Here is a 22093-nt window from a genome sequence, read left to right on the forward strand (position 1 = left end):
ATTCTGAGATTTTATTAGTACTTTATATGGGATATAAGTGTATGTAAAGATCGTCAGAATCCAAATCCGAACACTTTGATTTTTCCTGGAAATACACTAGATACGGAAAGATTTGAGAAAAAGGTAACAGGATAAAAAGGATTTAAATTAAAGGATTATAGGAGAGGATCATAAAAGGAATATAATATATTGAGAAAGGTTAAGGGAACCTAAGTAATAAGATCCCGGGTATGATCCTTCAAACGATAAACGAAAACGAAAGTTAAGCGAACCGTATAACAGATCAGCGGTCATTAGGCAAACAATTAGGAAGTTAATCAAAGGGATTAGAGAGGATGATGTCACCCAACCAATGAGAAGAGGACAAGGAGGGGAGGATGACATCATGAGGATGACATCATGAGGATGACACAAGCATGACATGGGAAGGAAGGAGATGTGGTGGCTTTTTAACCACACAAAATCAAGGGCAACTAGGTAATTTACTAAAACAAACACAAAAATCAAACCAACCAAGCCAAGCAAATCATTTTTCATCAAAATCAAAAAGAAACCAAGGCATTGTTCTTCATGCTCTCGGCCAAAACAGAACCAGAACACTAAAACTGCTGTATCTCCTTCATTTCTCACTCAAATATTGTGTTCTATAGCTCATTGGAAAGGTATTGAGATGGCCTACAACTCTTGTTCACAAGTCTCGTCCAAATAATCATGGTAAGACCCTCATTTTTATAGTTCTTTAAATCGGACTTTTAGAAACTTTAAAGCCTAACTTTGTGTTCTTGATTTCTTTGGAAAGATCAAGCTTGTAGGAGGCTCCCTAAGGCTTCCTAGCAACTTAACACCTCCCAAGGAAGGTATAAAATTCAAACCCTAGCCTTTACTTTATTTGTTAGTAAGTTTAATGGTTGGTGTTGTGAAATGAGAAGCATGGATTGTGATTATTAGTAGTTTGGTTTGATTTGGAAGTGTTTTTGGTAATTGAAGCTTGATTATAGTTCATAGGTCGTGATTGTGGTTGTTTGAGTTGAAAACCTTGGAGATTATGGACTGATGTGGTATGGTTTAGGTGAAGTTTTGTTGTATTGATGGTTATGAGTTGGTTGGTGGTTAATTGGAGTAGTTTAAACATTGGTAATCGCGTAAACATAGCCGTCGTAACGTCCGATTTTCTTTGGACTGTTTTTGTGCATAACATTAGGACCCGAGAACCCCCTGATAGATTATGACCACTGCCATTTTTAGATAGCTCATGTTACGAGCTTCGTTTTGATATGTAGTTCGTTCGATTCCGATGCACGGTTTAGGAGAAACGACCGTTTCAAGTAACGGTGTTTCGCGAACTAAACTTTTCCCCTCGCCTTACTTTGAAACATAGGTTAAAGACCAAAAAGGGTCAATTAATGCATGAAACATTTATGGTAAGTGTGCTAGGCAGTTGGTAAGACACTCGCGAAGGAATCGCCTTAAAACTCGTAAAGGTTAAATTATTAAAAATGGTGGAGCCGAGGGTACTCGAGTGACTTAAGAGAATCAGTAAGCGCAAAACGAGCGTTAGAGTCTGAGTTGGTTAGAGTATAGATTTACAAGTGACTTTGGTTTAATTCCAACTTACTTGTTGTTTATAGGTTAGCAGACTCGTCCTGAGCCATTCGTAACCCCCAGTCGCTCAGGCAAGTTTTCTACCCGATATACTGTTGTTGTGATGTAAATATATGTATATGCATTATCTTGTGATAGTGCATGATTGTTATTAGCAAATTTTGCGATATATTGGAGCATGCTGATATGGTATATATGCATGTCTGTTTCGTAATCTGGTTATCTATCTGTTGATTTCAATGCTTATAGTTGCATAATACCTATGCTAGAAATAAGCAAGTAGTTGCGTATACCCTTAGTATAGGGGATAAAAGGTGAACATATTTCTAAACCGGGAGTCGATGTTCCCGAGTATATTATATATATATATATATTTATATATATATGGATATAGTTTTTAAAACTATGGATCGAATAAGGTTTATTCGATACCTTTATTTTACTTAATTGAATATTAATTTGAGTATTCATTCGAGGGCTTATGACTCAGTTTATTTTATTATTTGAATATTATTTGAATATTCATTCGAGGGCTTATGACTCAGTTTATATTATTATTGAATATTACTTGGATATTCATTTAAGGATGTATGACTCCTTTATTTTATGAATATTATTTATAGTATTCATTCGAGGTATTATGACTCCGCTTATTACTTAATAATATTCTTTATTGTATTAAAGAATAAGGTGTCGATAATCAAACTTACTTTTGATTATTCAAATAAAGATATTACTTTCGTATAAGTATATCTTTGATTATTTGCTATTCATTTCAAGTATAAGTTTTAATACTTTTACTTCAATTATTTTATAAAGATTATTCTTTATGGGAATATTATTTAAATAATAATATTCAGACATTTTCTAAATATTCTGGGGACTGATTTACTTCATTAAATCAGCTTCACTCCAAACATTCTTAAAAATGTTTTGCGAGTCTTCAAAATGATTTTTTTAAAAGTTAGAGCGGATCCCAAAACTCATTTTTTTAAGATCCTCCTTTCGAAGGGGATTTAAATACTCGCTCAAAACCTGAGGGATCCGGCTCTGTGGTGTGTTTTATATTCGCAACAAGGTTGCTGTTTTGATAAATGAATTGATTACTTACCCAACACTCGGGAAGTAAAATTCTTGGAACAAGTTAATCCATTAACAGGCATCGCCTGGGAAATATCGGTGAGTTCTCCTTTCCAACTAGATACGACTTCTTGGTGGAGCCGTATCAACAAGTTTCTACTTGGGGAAAGGGGGAACGAGCTTTACGTTTCAGAGTCATGGATTTCATCTGAACTAGGACTGGCGTAAGTGGTCGAGTGGCGCCGGCCCAGCCTTATTATATTGGCCCAAATGGCCTGGAAGTTCCGCTAAGGCGGTCCATTCCTTAGGAGTTCAGTGTTCGGTTGACAAGTAAATCCGACAGGTTCTCCTCTACATGTAGAAAATGGTGGGGTTGTACTACTACGACTGATCATCGTAAGTGGTCTTCCTGGCGCGGCAAACTCCCGTAATGAGTTCATCATCCAATTGGATAATTTCTGCAACACTACCCAGAGCACTTCGATAGAAAGGCTACGGTTGGGCGATTGTTGAGTGTTGGCAGGGTCAAGTTTTCAAAATGATGTTTACATCAAATAAAGTATCTCGTAACTTCATTTTATTTTGATAATATTTTAAAGATTTAATCTATTCAAATCTTGCCTTATAGTCTCATCTATGTGATGAACTTTTGAAGCTAATTATAACTTGAACGGTGGTAGTTCAAGTAGTATTTGGGAAAGATATAAGTATATTGGGGTATCTTGTAACTTCATCTTTTAAACTTATATCTAATTAATAATTGTCTTATGAATGACAAAGATTTTCAGAAAAACGTTGAGACAAGGTTAGATATATGAGATCACCTTGCAACGATATTTTTTTTTATACAGTTATACACTGGGACTTTGTGTATATTGTGCATGGAAGAGGACTTCCAATATTTTGAAAAGTATATATGTATATATATATATATACTGAATATTTTGCGACTTTATCGCATTAATATATCAACTTGGTTCATTTCTTTTGACCAAGACTTTCATGAGTACTATGAGAAGGCTCATATATTGTTAATCATTATACATATTATTTTGGTGGGCTTGCTGCTCACCCTTGCTTTCTTCTTTCATCACACAACATCAGATAGACAAGATGAACCGGACCAAGCTCCCGATTCGCAAGAGGTTAGGAGACGTTCCGCAGTTTTCTAGAAGCATTGATGCCGCCATAGCTGAGGTAGGAACTACCAATAGGCTAGGCTTTCAACTTTTGATGTATCAGATTATGTATATTTATGAATTGTAATAATGGCAAAGAAATGTAAATTTATTCAGAAACCTGTTTAAGGTGTATTGGCATATAATTGTGGAATAAAACGACTTGTGATTATTTTTGGATATTCATCTCTGAGACTATAACTTGTGGTGTGTGTGTTTATTGTGGGGTCACAGTACAGAGTAGTTGATTATTTATTAAGATTGGGTGTTGTTAAGGGAAATGGAACTCGTGACAACCCGGATCCCCGACCCCGGATTTGGGGGTGTTACATCTGATTTCAAGACACGGCTTAAGATCACTGCTCTCTCTACCAAGCATCTTCAAGGTCTTCACTCTCAAACTCAAGAAAAGGTTGACAAACTTCTGGAAATGGCTGAAAAGATAGATATGGAAGCCAAGCTTGATAAAAAGAGGTTTATCAGACCTGTTTATGAGAAAATAGCAGAAATTGAAAAAGCTCAAGAGAAGCAACATGCCCAAATTTCTGAGGTCCTACAAAATCAAGCTTCTCAGCAAACTCAGTTGAATGAAATTCAATCTTCAGTAGAACTTCTTCTCTCACTCCTACTACCTGATGATGCCGAAAAGGGGGAGAAGATAGTTAAGTCCAAATGCTCAGATGATCAAATACTGAAGAAGACAGATGATGAAACTGATGACCAGGGAAACCCTAGTCAAGGTAGAGGTCAAGCTCAGAGTAAACAGAGCAGCAAGGTTTCTTCAAGAAAACTAATTACTGATGCAAGCAAATCTTCTATTCAAAAGAAGACAAGTTCTGAAGCTGCTCAGACTGAAAATCTGATAGCAAGTACTGAAATTCAAAATCTGAGATCAAGTTCTGATGAGCAAAGTCTGATAAAGCCTGATGTTCTGATACAAGATGGAAGTCAAGATTCTCAAAAGTTCATACAAACTCTGAAGCTCAAGGGAAAGCAAACTACTGTCTACTACAAAGATCCCAAGATTCAGACACTTAATGAAGAAATTGCTAGAAGATTGTTTCTAAAACATAATCCACGAATGGATTTAGATAATCTCAAGGAGGAAGAAGCTAGATTTAAAGCTGAAAAGATAAATCTAAATCCAAAAGCTTCTGTTGCAAAGAAACCTCCAAGGCCTAAGGAGAAAGGTATTGTGATTAAAGAAAAGACAATTTATGAGGCATCAAAGCCTAAAATAAAATCACAATCTGAGAATGATCTTAAATGGAAAGGAAAGAAAAAGGTTGATGAACCTACAAAGTTTCAAAAGAGGAAAATACCTTCAGTTGTGATAGATCCTCTTTATCAAACTACAATTCATGATGGTGATACTCTGACTGAAGAAGATGTTCAAACTCTGAAAAGAAAGAAGATTTCTGAAAAATCAAAGACAACCTCTGACAAAGCTCAAGTTGTTCAGAGTAAAGAACAGCAAGCAAAAGCAAAAGTAGCAAGTTCTGATAAAGTCAAGAAATTAACCTGTGACAGTGCTCAAGTTGATTTAGACAAAATGGAAGTAGCTGATAAAAAGAAACTTCTGTGGAAAAATGTCAAACCATCAGATCCAAAGAAAAGCCAATTGCTGTCTGATTTCATGACTATTGGGTTAAATGCTAGAGAACCAAGAGACAGGGCTGGACTAGGTTCTGATGAAGCTAAAATCAAAACAGGACTTGAAGTTGCTACAAGAGATCCATTTATATTAACTGACAAACCGCTTGAAGATGTTACTCAGAAACACCTTAACAAGGTTATCTCTGTTCAAGTGGTACTGGATGCTCATGATAAGTACAACATCAAAAAAAATCTGATTCTATTTCTTGAAGATGGAAGGACATATCAGATGTCAGAATCAGATGTACTGAATAAAACTCTGAAAGAACTTCAATTCTTTCATTACCTTTTAGAGGTAAAGTCTAATATTACCAGGAGATGGTCAAACTTCATATTAAAGACCATCAGAGATAAAGCAAGAATTTCTAATTCAAGATTTACAGAATTCATTCCAAGTATTGTTGAAGATGATGGAAGTGAAATTCTTATGAAGAAGGATTCTGCTAAGCTTGAGGTAATACTGAAAGAGAAATGTCTATGCTATAATGAATATTCTTCTCATCTTAGGGTAATAAGACTGGACAATGGTTTAGAAAGAAACCATATCTCTGCTATAAGGACTGCAATCTATCAGATTGGAAGTCAGAATGAAGAGATGAAGCAAGTCAAGACTACACTCTCTTAGGTCCTGAGGATTAAAGAAGAAAAGCTGATATCACACTTTGTTAAGAATCATTATGGATTCAGATTGACTCAGTGAGATTGGTAAAAGCTACAAGGACTGTAAGTTGTAGTTAGTTATTCAGTTAAACTCTTAATGCATTTGTACTTAAATGTTTTTGACATCATCAAATCTATTAACTTGTATATTTTGCATAATTTACAAGTTGGGGGAGATTGTTAGATATATTTGAGATGTCATGTCTAATATGTTTCATGTTTAGTTTTCAGATCTTAACTAACAGAAAATATCAGGACTTACTGGAATCAGTACTTACGGGAAGTCGGAACATAATATCAGGACTTAAGGTCATATCAGAACTTAAGTACGGGAGGACTTACAGTTAAGGAAGGAAGCTGATTAACAGTAGAAGATCGAGACTAAAACAAAGGAAGATATGCATGAAAATAGTTAGAGGACTGAAAGACTTGTAGAAGATATCTGATTAATATATTTTAGGAGACGGAATTATATTCCATATCAATTAGAATATATCTTGTAACTGTGTAGCATATAAACACATACATAGGTTTACACTATATGTATTATCATTATCGAGATACATTATTCATTGTAACCTAGCAGCTCTTAGTGATATTTGTTCATCACTGAGAGAGAACAGTTCCATTGTAACAGAATTTATTATATTGAATATATCTGTTTACTGTTACTTGTGTTCAAGATCGATTTGATTGTGCAAAACACTGTATTCAACCCCTTTTACAGTGTTGTGTGACCTAACATGTGTTGTCACTGTCAACTGATATTTGAATTTGATCATCCGTTGGGTACATGCTTGTCATCCGTCGGGTAGCTTTTTTGATCATCCGTCGGGTAGCTTTGTTGATCATCCGTCAGGTAGCTATTTATCACTTGACTCCGTTTCACTTATACAGAATTACAAGACATCTTATATTTACATTTAATCACCCTATTCTGCATATCCACTAGTAGTCAACATGACTCATATGCTCCTATAGAATCTATACAAAATTGTTTGCAGAAATGTGCTACATTACTTATTTGTTACATAAGCTACTCACCCGGTGGATGTCAAATTGTCATCCGTCGGGACTATATTTGATCATCCGTCGAGTGCTACAAAATTCACTGAGTTAAATCTACTAAGGTGTTTTGTTTAATTTATCATCAAGTTCACAACATATTCCTAACAATCTCCCCCAATTTATGTCTACTGGAATTGTAGCCATAAATTAATAGAAACTTGATGATAACAAAATATCCAAAAGATATAGAATTAAAATAGTAGATAAAACTAATAAGTGCTACAACATTTATTCAAAATTGAACAAAGCAAAGTATACAAAGAAGTTGCTCATAATCATTATCAAGGTGCTCCTCTAGTCTGAGCAGATAAGTCTATTTCCTTGATTGTCTGGATTTCTTCCCAAGCCTCCTGTTGTTCTCCTCTATCTGATTTTGGAGTTGTCTGTGGAACTCAAGTTCATCAGCTTCTGAGAGATCTAACATTTCTTGCATTTCCAAGAGAGTCTCATTGCTAGAGATACTCAACTGGTCCTTCAATCTGAAGAATCTTCTTACTCCCTTTTCATCCCTGAATTCCATCAGCCAATAAGGCCTCAAATGCACTCTTTTTCCTGTGAAGGGAATTATTAGAGTTTTTGGAAGTGCACCCTTGGCTTTATTACTCATTAGTTCTTTTATCCTCTTTAAAACCACTTTTCTTGCAGTTATATTGAACCCAAAGTTCTTCTTGAAAGATGAAAAGACTTTAATCAGAACAGATTGACTTTGTTGCAGAATCCTGTGGAGTGGCCAAATGATCTCTTTCCCTCCCTTGTATTTGAATACCAGCCTTTCAGGGAGATGTTTATGAGCATCAATCCCTCTTACTTCTTCCAATTCATCTAAGTAGAGGTTTATGTCAGAGAACTCCTTGATGTCACAGATGTATAATGAATCTCCCTTGTTGACTGTAGATTGAAATTTTGTAAGGGTTTTGGATTTGAGAGTCACAGGCTTCACTTTCTTGCTTGCTCTAGTCTTTGTCTTATTTGGCTTGTTGAAGATTGGAAAGTTTAATAAAGGAATTGGGAAACTATCCAAGTCTACTGACTCATCCTTTAGAATTATGGGCTCACCATGAATATTCCTTGTAGACTTTTTGGGAATGTAGTCTTCCATTTCCTCATCATTGAAGTCCAATTTTCTTTTAGAGTGGAGCTTGTATCTGAATCTTCTTTTCTGTTGTTGTTCATCTTGCACTTTTTGATCTTGAGGTTCAGCAATTACAGATGGTTGTGCAGAAATCTCAGTTGTAGTCTTTGCAGCTTGAAGTTTGGCTAAGTTAGCAGCTTGCTCCTTCTTTTGTTTGAGCTTCTTAGCATCTAAGGCAGCTTGCTTCTTTTCTTTCTAGATTCTTTCCTTCTCTTCCTTTTTAACTTCTGGAAACTGAGGGTGTCCAACCACCACACATATTTCTTTACCATTTCTGTAAATCTTGGCAATTCTTCTTTTAAGTGCTGAATCAGCTGGATCCTTGAAAAATGCAATTGACCTAGCCAACAGCTTCTTCTCATCTGGCCTAGGTGTTTCATACACAATATCCATAGGATTTTTGTCTGAAAACTTTGAGTAGTTTCTTTTAGGCTTCATGATCAGCTTTGCTTTTGGAGATTTGATGCAAGATGTTTGACCTTTTTCCAGATAATTCAAACTCATTTCATTCACAGAGATGTGCTTGACTTGAGAGTGATGAGTGAAGATTTTGTCTGGTTTCTGAATTGGTCCAAATTTTTGTTGAATTTCTGCATCTATTTTCCTCCATTTCTCTTTTAACTCCTTCTCAGCTGCTGCTACATCTATCTTTAGCGGTTTATCATTTGTTTCCAGTTTTCCTGCTGCCAGATTTATGATGTTAATGCTGTCCATGGCTGGTGGCTTTGTGAAAGCAATTGTTGGCATAATTACCTTGTTGACTTGTATGTTGAGATGTTTCTCCTCCTCACTAGATGAGCCTTTCTCCCCTTTTTTGTTAGCATCAAGTTGGAGAGTGGAAGGTAGTTGAGCAGCCACCAACTGTTGGAGCAAAGCAGTCTGAGTTTCTTGATTAGCAAGCATTTTGGCCATTGACTTCTCCACATCAGATAATCAAGAGTCCATGGCCTCAACCTTTCTATTGAGATCAACCTCCTTCCTTAGCTTCTGAGCTATCGTAGTCATGGTGGTTCCAGGAAGTCTAGCATCCAACCTTGCTATGAAATCCTGTTTGACCTCAGAGACTTCCTGCTTGATTTCATCCACACTTTGACTGTATTGGAGAGCTTGAATTTTATGCAGCTGGAGTGCTTCAAGATGTGTTGTTAATAGCCTCTTTGTGCTGGCATTTGTAGATGTCTAAATGGTTGTTTGGGTGTCATGAATCAGCTTGAATAGTGTTGATTTGAGATGTGAGTAGGAACATTCTTTTGTTAGCATCCAGGAAAGAACATCTGCATCTCCCCCTATGCTTATGTTTTCTTCCTCATCATCCCCACCAGCATCCCCAAATGAGTCTTCAGCCAGTTCAAAATCACTGCCAGTTTTTTGAAGGTATAACGGTGATTACATCCTTTGCTCTTTATAAGGATTGAGTAGTATGCACCAGATTAAGAATTCTTTCAGCCTCCTCATTGCCCTGTACAACTAATGTTTGATAAGCTGTAACAAGATGAGTAAATATCTCAGCATCTAGAGAAATAGAATCTATGACAACTTGATATTCTTGCTGAAATAGTCTTTTCCTTTCTGCTTCATTGACATTCATTGACTCACTTGCAATTGTGTCCATCCTTATCTCTCCAGTACCTGTATTTCTCTCATGATCTCTCTCTTTTTGCATCAAGGGCTCCCCTTGGCTTCCCACCCTCACACCCTCACCTTCATCATCTAAGGTGGGACTCCTCTCACTCACTTTTTCCAGTCCTGAAGAAATGGACTGCATTTGTTCACTCATATTCTCTCCTTTTGCCTAGGAGCGATCTAGCCTCTCACTCAGTTCACTCCCTTCACTCAATCCTAAGAGTGATTGCACTACCACTAAGTCTTCTGCACTTGTGATAATTAAAGAGATTTAAAGTTGTGCAGAGACTCCCGACGGATAAGGAATATCCATCGGGGTAGTAGTATGGCTATCCGACGGATGACTGCTGTTAGGCTTATCTGTCGGGATACAATCACTACTCGATGGATGATGAATATCCATCGAGATAGAAGAATAAGTTTGGAGTGGAGACTATTATAGACTCTGTGCAGATTGATGAAAATTTAGCAACAGATGTCTCAAGAGACTCATAAAGAAATGGCAAGTGAGCCAACAAATCATCTAAAAGATGATACTCACTTGCTTGGATTTTTGGCTTCTCCACAAAAGTTAAAGATGGAGAATTTGAAAGTAATGTATTGATCATGTCAACATCCAGTGAGTGTGTGGGTGAATTTGGTATTTCAGGTGCTTCAATTGTTAAGGATTTTGGCTGTGACTCCACATTTATTGAGGTCATAATAATCTGACTTTGAGATGGTGCAGTGACTAGGTCTTTAGGTCCAGTTTGCACTGTGTGTGATCCCTGTGCATCCCCAAGGGTTTTTGATCTTTTATTTCTAGCATAAGTTTGTGGTGAACTTGTGTCCCTAGCCCTCTTGATCTGTGCTCCTGGTTGGGAGCTTGTTTCAATAGTAACATCCTTTTGGGAGGATGAAACTAGAATTGAGCTTATTTCCTTATTAACAACCACAGTTTGTTGGGAAACTGTGGTGTGGCTAGGCTTGGGTACACTCATCTCACCAGCCTTATCCTTAGGGTTTCTTTGATTTTCACCCTGTCCTTCACCTTGCTCACTCACCTTCACACTCCCCTCTTTATGTTTAGTATATTTTGCAACTGATTTCTTTTAAGAGAAACCAGAGTGGGCTTTCTTAGATTTGGATTTAGAAATTGTTGGTTTGGGAGCTTGGGTAGGCATCATTGGGTCATTGACACAGATGCCATAGCTACACTAGAATGCAAAGAAATGTGTGAGGTTAGAACAGTGGAGACAGTGGTGCTTACCTCACTTACCTGAGGTCCCTCCATGATTGGAAAATAGTTGAGAGGCACCTCTTTGTGGTGATTTGTCATGTTGAGATCTGTAGTAATCCTCCTTTCTTGAACCCAACAATTCAGCTTGTTGGTTGGGTTCTCAATTTCAATGTTCTCGATGAGATGGTTAGCAAGCATCATAAAAAATCTAGCATAGTAGACACTTTTACCTCTCTTATTCAGATCTCCTAACTTATAACTTAACTCAAACAAGACCAAGTCACTAAAATTAAAGTACTTATCAGTAACTAGCATATAAAGCATGTTAAGCATGGAAATGTTAATAGAATCAAAGTTACTAATCTTACCAGAAAATACCTTAGTGTTACCACATCACACAAAAAGCTCCATTCCTTTCCAAGACCTAACTCCCTAATTTCACTTAACTTAGAAGTGGAAAGTGCATAGCTCATGGAATTTAGCATGTTAACTATATCTGTGTCTGTGTGTGGAACAGTAGCAGTATTATCAGGAATTCTAAAGCATGCTTTGACAATGTCACTATTAATACAAAACTGTTTACCTTTGAGAGTGAAAGTGATGGTCTTGTCAGTAGAGTTGTACACTGCAGTTATCCATATCTCCTCCACAACTTCACAGTAGATAGTGGGTGATTCCAGCATAGCATAACTGAGTTTACAGCTTTTCATAAAATCCATCATCTTGTAAAACTCTCCAGACTGTTGAATCTCCTTATTTACAAGAGCTGTGAAGTTGTTCTTTTCGTAGATATATCCAGTTTGAGACATGATTTTGACGACTGGTGCCATTGTTAGAGACTGAGTAATTTGCAGAGAGAATATTTGCTTTGGAGAAGAAAGGAAGTTAGAGCAATTGAATTGAGAATGATAAAAGGGTAGAATAAAAATGAATTCTGCTTTTATACTATCTCATAAATAAACTGTCAAAAATAATAAAGTGAAATAAAGTAAACAATCAAAATAGCCCAAAATAGCCGTTTAAAAATAAATAAACTATAAAAATTATGTCACTTATCCGTCGTGTCATGCTTACAAACTGTAAGTATACTTGATGGATAATGTTCAGAGTTTTAACGGCTAAGATTGAGACAGTTCAACGGATGAGGATAAATCAATTATCCGTCGGGTTATGAAATAATCCAGAAAAGTAATTAATTTTTATTAACAAATAATATTCCGACGGATGACCAAACTCAATAGATAATGAGCATCCGTCGGGATGTAAATTTTGACTTAGCCAAAATTTCATCCAAAGCTGAAAAATCAATTAATTTTCTGGCTGCATTAAAACTTGCAAAAATATCTAAAATAATTCAAGAATAATTAAGCATACCTAACTCACTTACCAACCTTAAAAAGGTGGATTCATCAAGTGGCTTGGTAAATATATCTGCAAGCTGCTTTTTACTTGGAACAAAATAAAGTTCCACAGTACCATTCATCACATGTTCCCTAATGAAGTGGTACCTGATGTCTATATGCTTTGTTCTTGAATGCTGCACTAGATTTTCAGTGATGGAAATTGCACTTGTGTTATCATAGAAAATGGGAATTCTATCCACTTGTAGACCATAGTCCAACAATTGGTTTTTCATCCACAAAATCTGTGCACAACAACTACCAGCAACAATATATCCAGCTTCAGCTGTAAAAGTAGAAACTGAATTTTGCTTTTTTACTGAACCAGGACACGAGCTTGTTCCCTAGAAATTGACAGGTTCCTATTGTACTTTTTCTGTCTATTTTACAACCTGCATAATCTGCATCTGAATAACCAGTTAGATCAGAACCAGAATCTTTATGGCACCAAATGCCAAGTTTTGGTGGTCCTTTGAGATATCTGAAAATTCTCTTAATAGCTACTAAGTGAGATTCTCTAGGATCAACCTGAAATCTAGCACAAAGACAAGTAGCAAACATTATATCTGGTCTACTAGCTGTTATGTACAGAAGTGAGCCAACCATGCCCTAATAGCTTGAAATATCCACATACTTTTCAGTAGTGTTTAATTCAAGCTTAGTTGTAGTGGCCATGAGAGTTTTTGCAGATGTGCAATCCATTAGATCAAACTTCTTTAAAAGATCATGAATATATTTAGTTTGACTAATGAATATTCCATCACTAACTTGCTTAACTTGTAAACCAAGAAAGTAAGTTAGTTCTCTCATCATGCTCATTTCATACTTACTTTGCATCAATTTGGCAAACTTTTTGCAAAATTTTTCATCTGCAGAGCCCAATATAATATCACTTCCATAAATTTGAACAAGTATACTAGAGCCATTAACATTTTTAAAGAATAAAGTTTTATCAATGGTACCTCTTGTGAAGTGATTTTCCAAAAGAAACTTTGATAGAGTGTCATACCAGGCTCTAGGTGCTTGCTTCAGTCCATAAAGTGCCTTCAAAAGATAGTAGACATATTCTGGAAGATTTGGGTCTTCAAAACCAGGAGGCTGACTAACATAGACTTCCTCCTCCAAATCTCCATTCAGAAAAGCACTTTTGACATCCATTTGATAGACCTTGAAATTGACATGGACTGCATAGGCTAAGAAGATTCTGATAGCTTCAAGTCTTGCAACAGGAGCAAAGGTTTCATCAAAATCTATTCCTTCTTATTGACAGTAGCCCTTAAAATCCAATCTAGCTTTTTTCCTGACCACTATGCCATTTTCATCCATCTTGTTTCTGAATACCCACTTGGTGTCAATTGGATTCTTCCTTTTAGGTTAGGGTACCAGCTTCCATACCTTGTTCCTTTCAAATTGGTTTAGCTCCTCCTGCATAGCTAAAATCCAATCAGGATCCAACAAAGCTTCTTCTACCTTCTTTGGTTCTTCCTTACATAGGAAGTTGTTATATAGACATCCTTCTTGAGTTGTTCATCTTGTTTGAACTCTAGAAGATGCATCATCAATGATGAGCTCAAAAGGGTGATCTTTAGTCCATTTTCTTTATTGAGGTTGATTAGCTCTAGATGAAGAGGCTTCATTGTTGTCTTGATGTGTGACTGAGTTTTGATTGTTAGAACCTCCCCCCGAGTTTGTGAATCTTTGATTTGAGAAAGGGGAACTTTCTGTAAGTGATCTATTCTGACTTTCAGCTTCTCTTAATGTTCCGACGGATGATGCACTTTGTGTCCCGACGGATGAAGCTGACCGTCTCCTGACGGATTAGGCAGATTGTCTCCCGACGGATGAAGCATTTTACAACTCGACAGATGTTGAATTGTGTGCTTCAATAGTTGTAGATTTTCTGCATTATCCTTATTCACTGTTTCTTGATCACTTTCATCATCACTGTCATCACTAACCATCTCCATATTATCAAACTTGAGGCTTTCATGGAAATCTCAATATTGTAGTCCTTCAATCTTTTTGTCATCAAACACAACATGTATTGATTCCATAACCATGTTGGTTCTTAGATTGTAGACCCTATATGCCTTTCCCACAACATATCCAACAAAAATTCCTTCAACTGCTTTAGCATCAAACTTTCCATGTTGATCCGTTCGATTCCACAAGATATAACATTTACAGCCAAAGACATGAAAAAAATTTAGAGTTGGCTTCATATTCTTGAACAATTGATAGGGTGTCATACACTTTGCTTGATTAACCAAAGAAATATTCAGAGCGTAGCATGTAGTATTCACAGCTTCAACCCAAAAATATGTTGGTAACATTGATTCTTCAAGCATTGTTCTTGCAACTTCAATAAGAGATCTGTTCTTCTTTCCCACCACTCCATATTGTTGTAGAGTTATTGCTACAGAAAAATCATGCATAATCCCATTCTCTTCACAAAATGATCTCATCACAGAATTCTTGAACTCAGTTCCATTGTCACTCCTGATTCTTCTTACCTTAAAATCAGGATGATTGTTGACTTGCCTTATGTGATTGATGATGATTTCACTAGATTCATCTTTAGACTTTAGGAAATATGTCCAAGATAACTTTGAGAAATCATCCACAATTACTAGGGAAAATCTTTTCCTTGAGATGGAAAACATATTGACTGGACCAAATAAATCCATGTGTAGCAATTGCAAAGGTTCTTGAATTATTGAATCAAGCTTCTTTCTGAATGATACTTTGATCTGCTTTCCTTTCTGGAAGGCATCACACAATCCATCCTTATTAAACTCCACTTGAGGAATACCTCTAACTAGTTCTTTCTTGACAAGCTCATTCATGGTCTTAAAATTTAGATGGGATAGCTTCTTGTGCCATAACAAAATTTCATCTTGACTTGCTTTACTGAGAAGACAAGTGACAGATTCTGCATTAGATGAGTTGAAGTCAGCTAGATACATATTTCTTTTTCTCACTCCAGTGAGAACCACTTTGTTGCTCCTTTTGTTTGTCACAACACAGGCTTCTGAATTGAAGGTTATTGAATTGCCCTTATCACAAAGCTGGCTGATAATCAACAAATTGTGCTTGAGACCATCCACTAGGGCAACCTCTTCAATGATGATATTGTCTTTTACAATCAAGCCATATCCCACAATATAACCTTTGCTGTCATCTCCAAAAGTAATACTTGGGTCAGCTCTTTCCTTGAACTTCGTGAGCAGGGTAGAATCTCCAGTCATATGCCTTGAACAACCACTATCCAGATACCAAAGATTCTTTTTGTTTCCCTGCACACATCAAAACCAAATCAAGTTGATTTTGGTACCCAAGTTTCCTTGGGTCCTGCCTTGTTAGCTTTCTTCTTTGGTTTCTTAGGTTTAATTTTATTTGACTTGGGAATTTCTGATTCATCCTTAGTCATTTGAGTTGGACCTTTGAAACTAGTCATTAAAACAGAATTATCATGCACATTTTGATTAACAGGAAAAGGCATGTTGTTTGCAAACATATTATTCCAGTAAGGCATGCTAAATGGCATTTATGGCATACTAAATGCAGCATAATAAGGATTAGCTGCAAATGGCATATTAGCAAATTGTGCATTCATATTCTGAGTAGACATAACATTCATAGACATGGTAGGCATAGCAGTCATGTTAGAAAAAGAGGGATGTACATACATAGGAGTAGGCATGGCAAGTTTGCAATTAACAGACAGGTGATTAACACTACCACACTTAACACAGATTTTTCTTGGTGCATACTTATCAGGTGTGTAGTTATTATGTTTGTTAATTCCTACTTTCCCATTTCTATTGTTTTTCTTTTTAGTTTCTGTTTTAACCTTAATCTTTTCTAATCTATCATTCAATTGCTTGATGGACAGATGACCAACATTAACTTTCTTCTACTTCTTCACTTGGCTTGATTCTCCTGGAACAAAGTTTTTGGAAACTGATCCATATTTCTCATTCAGCTTGGCAAGCTTAGCTTTGCTCACAGGTTTACTCACAGCCGACGAATGTGGCTCTTTGTCACTTGACGGATAATCCTTTTGATTATCCGACGGATGATTTTCATCATCTGTCGAGTCCACATCTGTCAACAATCCTTCAACCAAGTTGGATTCCAGCTTCTCCTTACTCTTTTTCCAGGATGCATCACAAAAGGACTCAATACCTTGAACTTTAGTGATTTGAGCATGGACATCTTTGGATGATTTCCATGCTTTAATCACTTCCTATTCTCATTCAAGCTGCTTCTTTAAAATCTCTTTTTTTTCTTCAAGGACTCAGTTAATTCATCCTTAGCAATCTTACACTCAATTCTTAATTTTTCAAATTCAATAAACTGAGACTCTAACACATTATTCCTCTCACTTAAAAACAAATTGTTTTCTTTAATTTTAGCATTTTCCTTAGTGAGGGACTTAAGTGTAACACGCAAGTGATATAATTCTATGGACATGTCATTTATGGCATCATTACACTCAACTTTAGATAAATGTGCTAGGTTAGTGGTGATTACCTGATTACTTGAAGAACTTGTTACTGTTTTGTCAGACTTGGCCATTAGGGCTAGATTGACATAGTTGGTTTCTTCATCTTCATCCAAACCATCTGCAGCCCAGTCATTCTCCTGTGTGATGAAATCCCTTTCCTTTTGTTTGAGCAGCTCAAAGTATTTCTGTTTATAATCAACAAGCTCAAACTTCTTGTTGCTAGAATTAGACTTTCTACATTCACTTGCAAAATGCCCTGCCAAGCCATATTTGAAACATTTGAATTTCGATATATCCACCATGTTTCTACTTGGCTTGGCTGCTCCAAAATTCTTTTTGAATTTGTGCTTGGATCTTCTGGATAGGAATGCTAGATGTTCATCAATATCATCCATGTCATCTTGGCTCAAGTGATCTTCATTTTCAGCTACCAGCCCTTTACCCTTGCTTTCACAGACCTTTGATGTAGACTCAACAGCTTCTACCTTCATCTCTTTCTCCTTCTCTAACTCAGCAACCAGTGCTATGGATCCTCCTTTCTTCCTTCCTTTCTCCATCCTCTCATCTTGCTCTATTTCAAGCTCATAAGTTTTTAGGATGCAATACAGTCTCTCCAAGGTGAACTCCTTATAATCCTGAGAATTTCTCAATGAGACTGTCATTGGCTTCCAATCTTTTGGAAGAGATCTAAGGAACTTGAGGTTAAAGTCTTTTGTTTAATAGACTCTTCCATGCAAATTCAAAGCATTTAGTAGTTTCTGAAATCTACTAAAAATATCAGTGAGAGACTCACTTTCTTCACAGTGGAAGTGCTCATATTGCTGAATTAGCAGCTGCATCTTATTCTCCCTTACTTGCTCAGTACCATCACAAATAATCTAGATTGTGTCCCAAACCTCTTTGGCTATTTTGCAGTTACTGATGTTATCAAACATATCACCATCAACTCCATTGAACAATATATTCATGGCCTTCTTGTCTTTCCTGACTTGCTCAATATCAGGATCTGACCATTCATGCTTAGGCTTGAGAATAGATGGCTCATTGCCTATTGCAGCTCTCATTGGTACATGAGGACCTCTCTCTATGCAATCCAAATAGGCCTCATTTGGGGAAAGAATATGTAGGTGCATTTTCACCTTCCAGTGGTGATAGTTATCTTTATCCAGAAATGGAATTTTGACTCCAACATCCTTCTTGTTAATCTTGCTGTTTGTTGTGATCTTTACACTCTTTGTACTTCAAGATCTTGCTCTGATACCAATTGTTATTCCCTAAAAATATAACAAGAATTATAGAAGGGGGGTTGAATGCAATTCTGGCTACTTTTTAAAGATTTTAAAACAGTTCTTACTCGATAATATATAAGTGTTTGATTTACAGAGTGCGGAATGAATGATCTATATGAATCAAAACACAAAGTAATAAAAATACAGGCTTTTAAAACTTTCTGGTGGATTTGAAAGTATCCACTAGAGATATATATATATATATATATATATATATATATTGAATGAGAACTCTGTGAAGCTTGAATAGCTCACAGCTGTTTACAAGTAGTACAACTAAACTTACAGAGAAATACTACAGAATACAACTTGAAAATGTTTCTCTGAAAATGTGTGTGCTTAGTTAATTGTTCCACTAGCTACACTTGGTTTATATATTACCAATTTTACATGACAATAAGACAAGATAATAAAATAAAATATATCTAGTCTAACTTCATGCTGCTTCACTACTCTTTTCCAGCATCCTTGAATATCTTCATAATAGCATGGAAATGGTAATGCTTCTTTGTTCTCAAATTCCTGCTTAACAGGATGCCACATTCCTTTTACAAACACCCAAAGGATGTGACTGTGTTGTCACTCTCAACAGATATTTGAATTTGATCATCCATCGGGTACATGCTTGTCATCCGTTGGGTAGCTTTGTTGATCATCTGTCGGGTAGCTTTGTTGATCATCCGTCGGGTAGCTATTTGTCACTTGACTCCATTTCACTTATACAAAATTACAAGACATCTTATATTTATATTTAATCAACCTATTCTTCATATCCACTAATAGTCAACATGACTTATATGCTCCTACAGAATCTATACAAAGTTATTTGTAGAAATGTGCTATATTACTTATTTGTTACATAAGCTACTCACCCGGTGGATGTCAAATTGTCATCCGTCGGGACTATATTTGATCATCCGTCGAGTGCTACAAAATTCACTAAGTTAAATCTACTAAGGTGTTTTGTCTAATTTATCATCAAGTTCACAACATATTCCTAACATATCCTCTAAACATTACACGTGTCATTCACCAGAGTACCAAGTCATATCCTCCCCTTCTTTCTACCTTCTACGTGTCGAAGTAGCCTATGATAGTCACCCCTACTAAGCTTGATGACAGTTGGCTAATCATAGGGGATAAAAAGGAAAACCAAGGAGAAAAAACGGGGAGGGACACAATAAGACAACTAAATAATATACACTCCCTACGGACCACACACGAAAACCATAAACACGCTATCAAGCATGTATGCATAACTATTATCGGTTATATATATAATATATAAGTGGCTGCAAAATCACCATTTCAATGCATAAACTTAGTTAGTGATGTTTAAATTGATAGTTGTTCCTGTATTGCACTAAAAATACCTATAGCTCTCATTATTACATTATTATAAAACTATAAATTATAAATGAAATAAATATTAGTTTGCTTTAAATTAAATTAGGAGCGAAAGATGAAATTTAGGTAAATTTGAAAATGTTAGTTGTAAAATGTAAAAATTGAATTTGAACTTCTATTTTAACACAAAAAAATATAAGTTTTGGTCTCAAATTGCAGTAATGACTATAATTATTTTAACTTCAGCATTATAATAAATTTATCCCCGTATAAAGAGAAATCATAAGATGATGGTCGAACATTATCTGATTTTTTATTTTGATGGACGAAATTTCAAATTTGTAATATAATGCTCGAATATTGTTTTAACTATTCGAAAAAGTTGATAAAGATCACTTTTAAGGAACAAATATTAATTTTTCTTCCCCTCAAAAAATTGGTTTTAGCCACATTTTTAATATCTTAAAACAACATTTAGCCACTATATTAAATTGGAAATTACGAGATCTAAATTGAAAATGGATAAATTTTAACCACGTCACTGTAATTTATATATAAATAATAACAGTTCTTGATGTACGGATATAGCTATAAATAATAGTAACAGTTCTAGATGTACGAATATAGCTAATAATCTCAAAATGGCACAACATAGCTACCCACGTAAAAACTTGAAATCTAAATCCCAAAATAACTTTCAAACGTTAGTGCGTTATAATTTAATTGATAAATTTCTTATACTCCTCTATCCCCTTTAATTGTTATCATTTATGAGACAGTGTTCAGTACCCATTTTACGATATTAAATTCTTATTCAGATTTTTTTTTAAAAAATAATTATAAAACTATATTTTATATTCATCTTGAAATCTATGCCGGACACTCCCTCACAAATGATAAATATTATGGGGACGGGGGAGTAATATTAAAGCCATGCTTAGGGGTGTTCGCAGTGCTGTGTGGTGCAGTTTGTACTAAAATCGCAAACCAAATCGCGAGTGCGGTTCGACCAAATATTTAAATCAAAACAGCAATGCGTGAATCTTAAACCGCGCAAACCACACCACGAGAATGTGGTACGGTACAGTGCGGTTTGAGCGGTTTAATCTATTTAAGAAAATAACAAATTTAGTGCGGATATTTTACATATTTCAAAACATCAATAAATGAGTTAATAAAGAAGTTCTAAATTGATAGTATTACTTCAAAATATAATTGTAGTACGTCTGAACCATTAAATTTAATTTTTTTTGGTCATGCATCAAATAAAATTTCAAATTATCTTAGTAATTGACCAAAAAAAATAAAAATTAGCATAAAAACATCCACTGTATGTTGCATAAATTTATAATATTATGTATATAAATTTAATTATTTATTCTAATAGTATGCGGTGCAGTGTATTTTGAACTATGAGAGCAAAGTCCCAAACCGCAAATCGCACCAGACCGCGGATTTGACAAAAATATAAATCATAATCGCATCACGAAAAGTTTAAAGCACACGGAACGGTGCGGGACGGGCGGTTTATGCAGTTTATGCGGTTTGATGAACCTCCCTACCCGTGCGTATGAATATACATTTAACAATCAAAATATTTCAGATATAGTGACAAATTATTTGAAAAATAATAATTAGGAACCAATTTGACCAAGGTAGTAGGGATGTGTATGGTCGATTTGGTCGATTTTAACAATCAAATCAGATCGGACCATATATAACGGTTTTATTTAGTACCAAAACGGACTTAACCGTTTGAGATTAAAATCGGGTCGAACCGCAAAAAAACGGTTTTTATTTATACAAAACATAAACCAAGTCGAACTGTCAAAGAAACCGAAAAAGCGAGTTGTTCAATTAGGTCCAGTTCAGTTTCGTCGGTTTGATTTTTCTTTTTGCTCATCCCTACCAAGTAGCACTACTCCAACATAATTTTCGATCCAGATTTTGAGAGCGAAAGAGCGAACATGATGATTCACCGACCATGCCTATTTCTATTATTGTATCTTTAGTCTAATTTTATTGAAAAACATGTTATTTTGGTATTCGGGACGCTGTAGACGCCTACATGAGCATTACATATTCACAACAAGGAGTGTAAATGAAACAACTATTTATACATAAAAGACCTTCTAATGGATGTAGTTTCTACCTTCTTCCTGATCTAAAAATGAAACAACTAACATCATTACATTACCGTGTTTAAGGGAAAAAAGAGAGAAATTATCACAATAATGTTATATTATAGAATAGGTAATTAATGGCTCAATAAACTTTTTTGCTACGGATATTCCTCAGGCCTTTCATGTGGTTATTTGCTATGGGGCCT

Source organism: Apium graveolens, chromosome 4 (assembly GCF_009905375.1).
Source record: "Apium graveolens cultivar Ventura chromosome 4, ASM990537v1, whole genome shotgun sequence".
NCBI lineage: Eukaryota > Viridiplantae > Streptophyta > Magnoliopsida > Apiales > Apiaceae > Apium > Apium graveolens.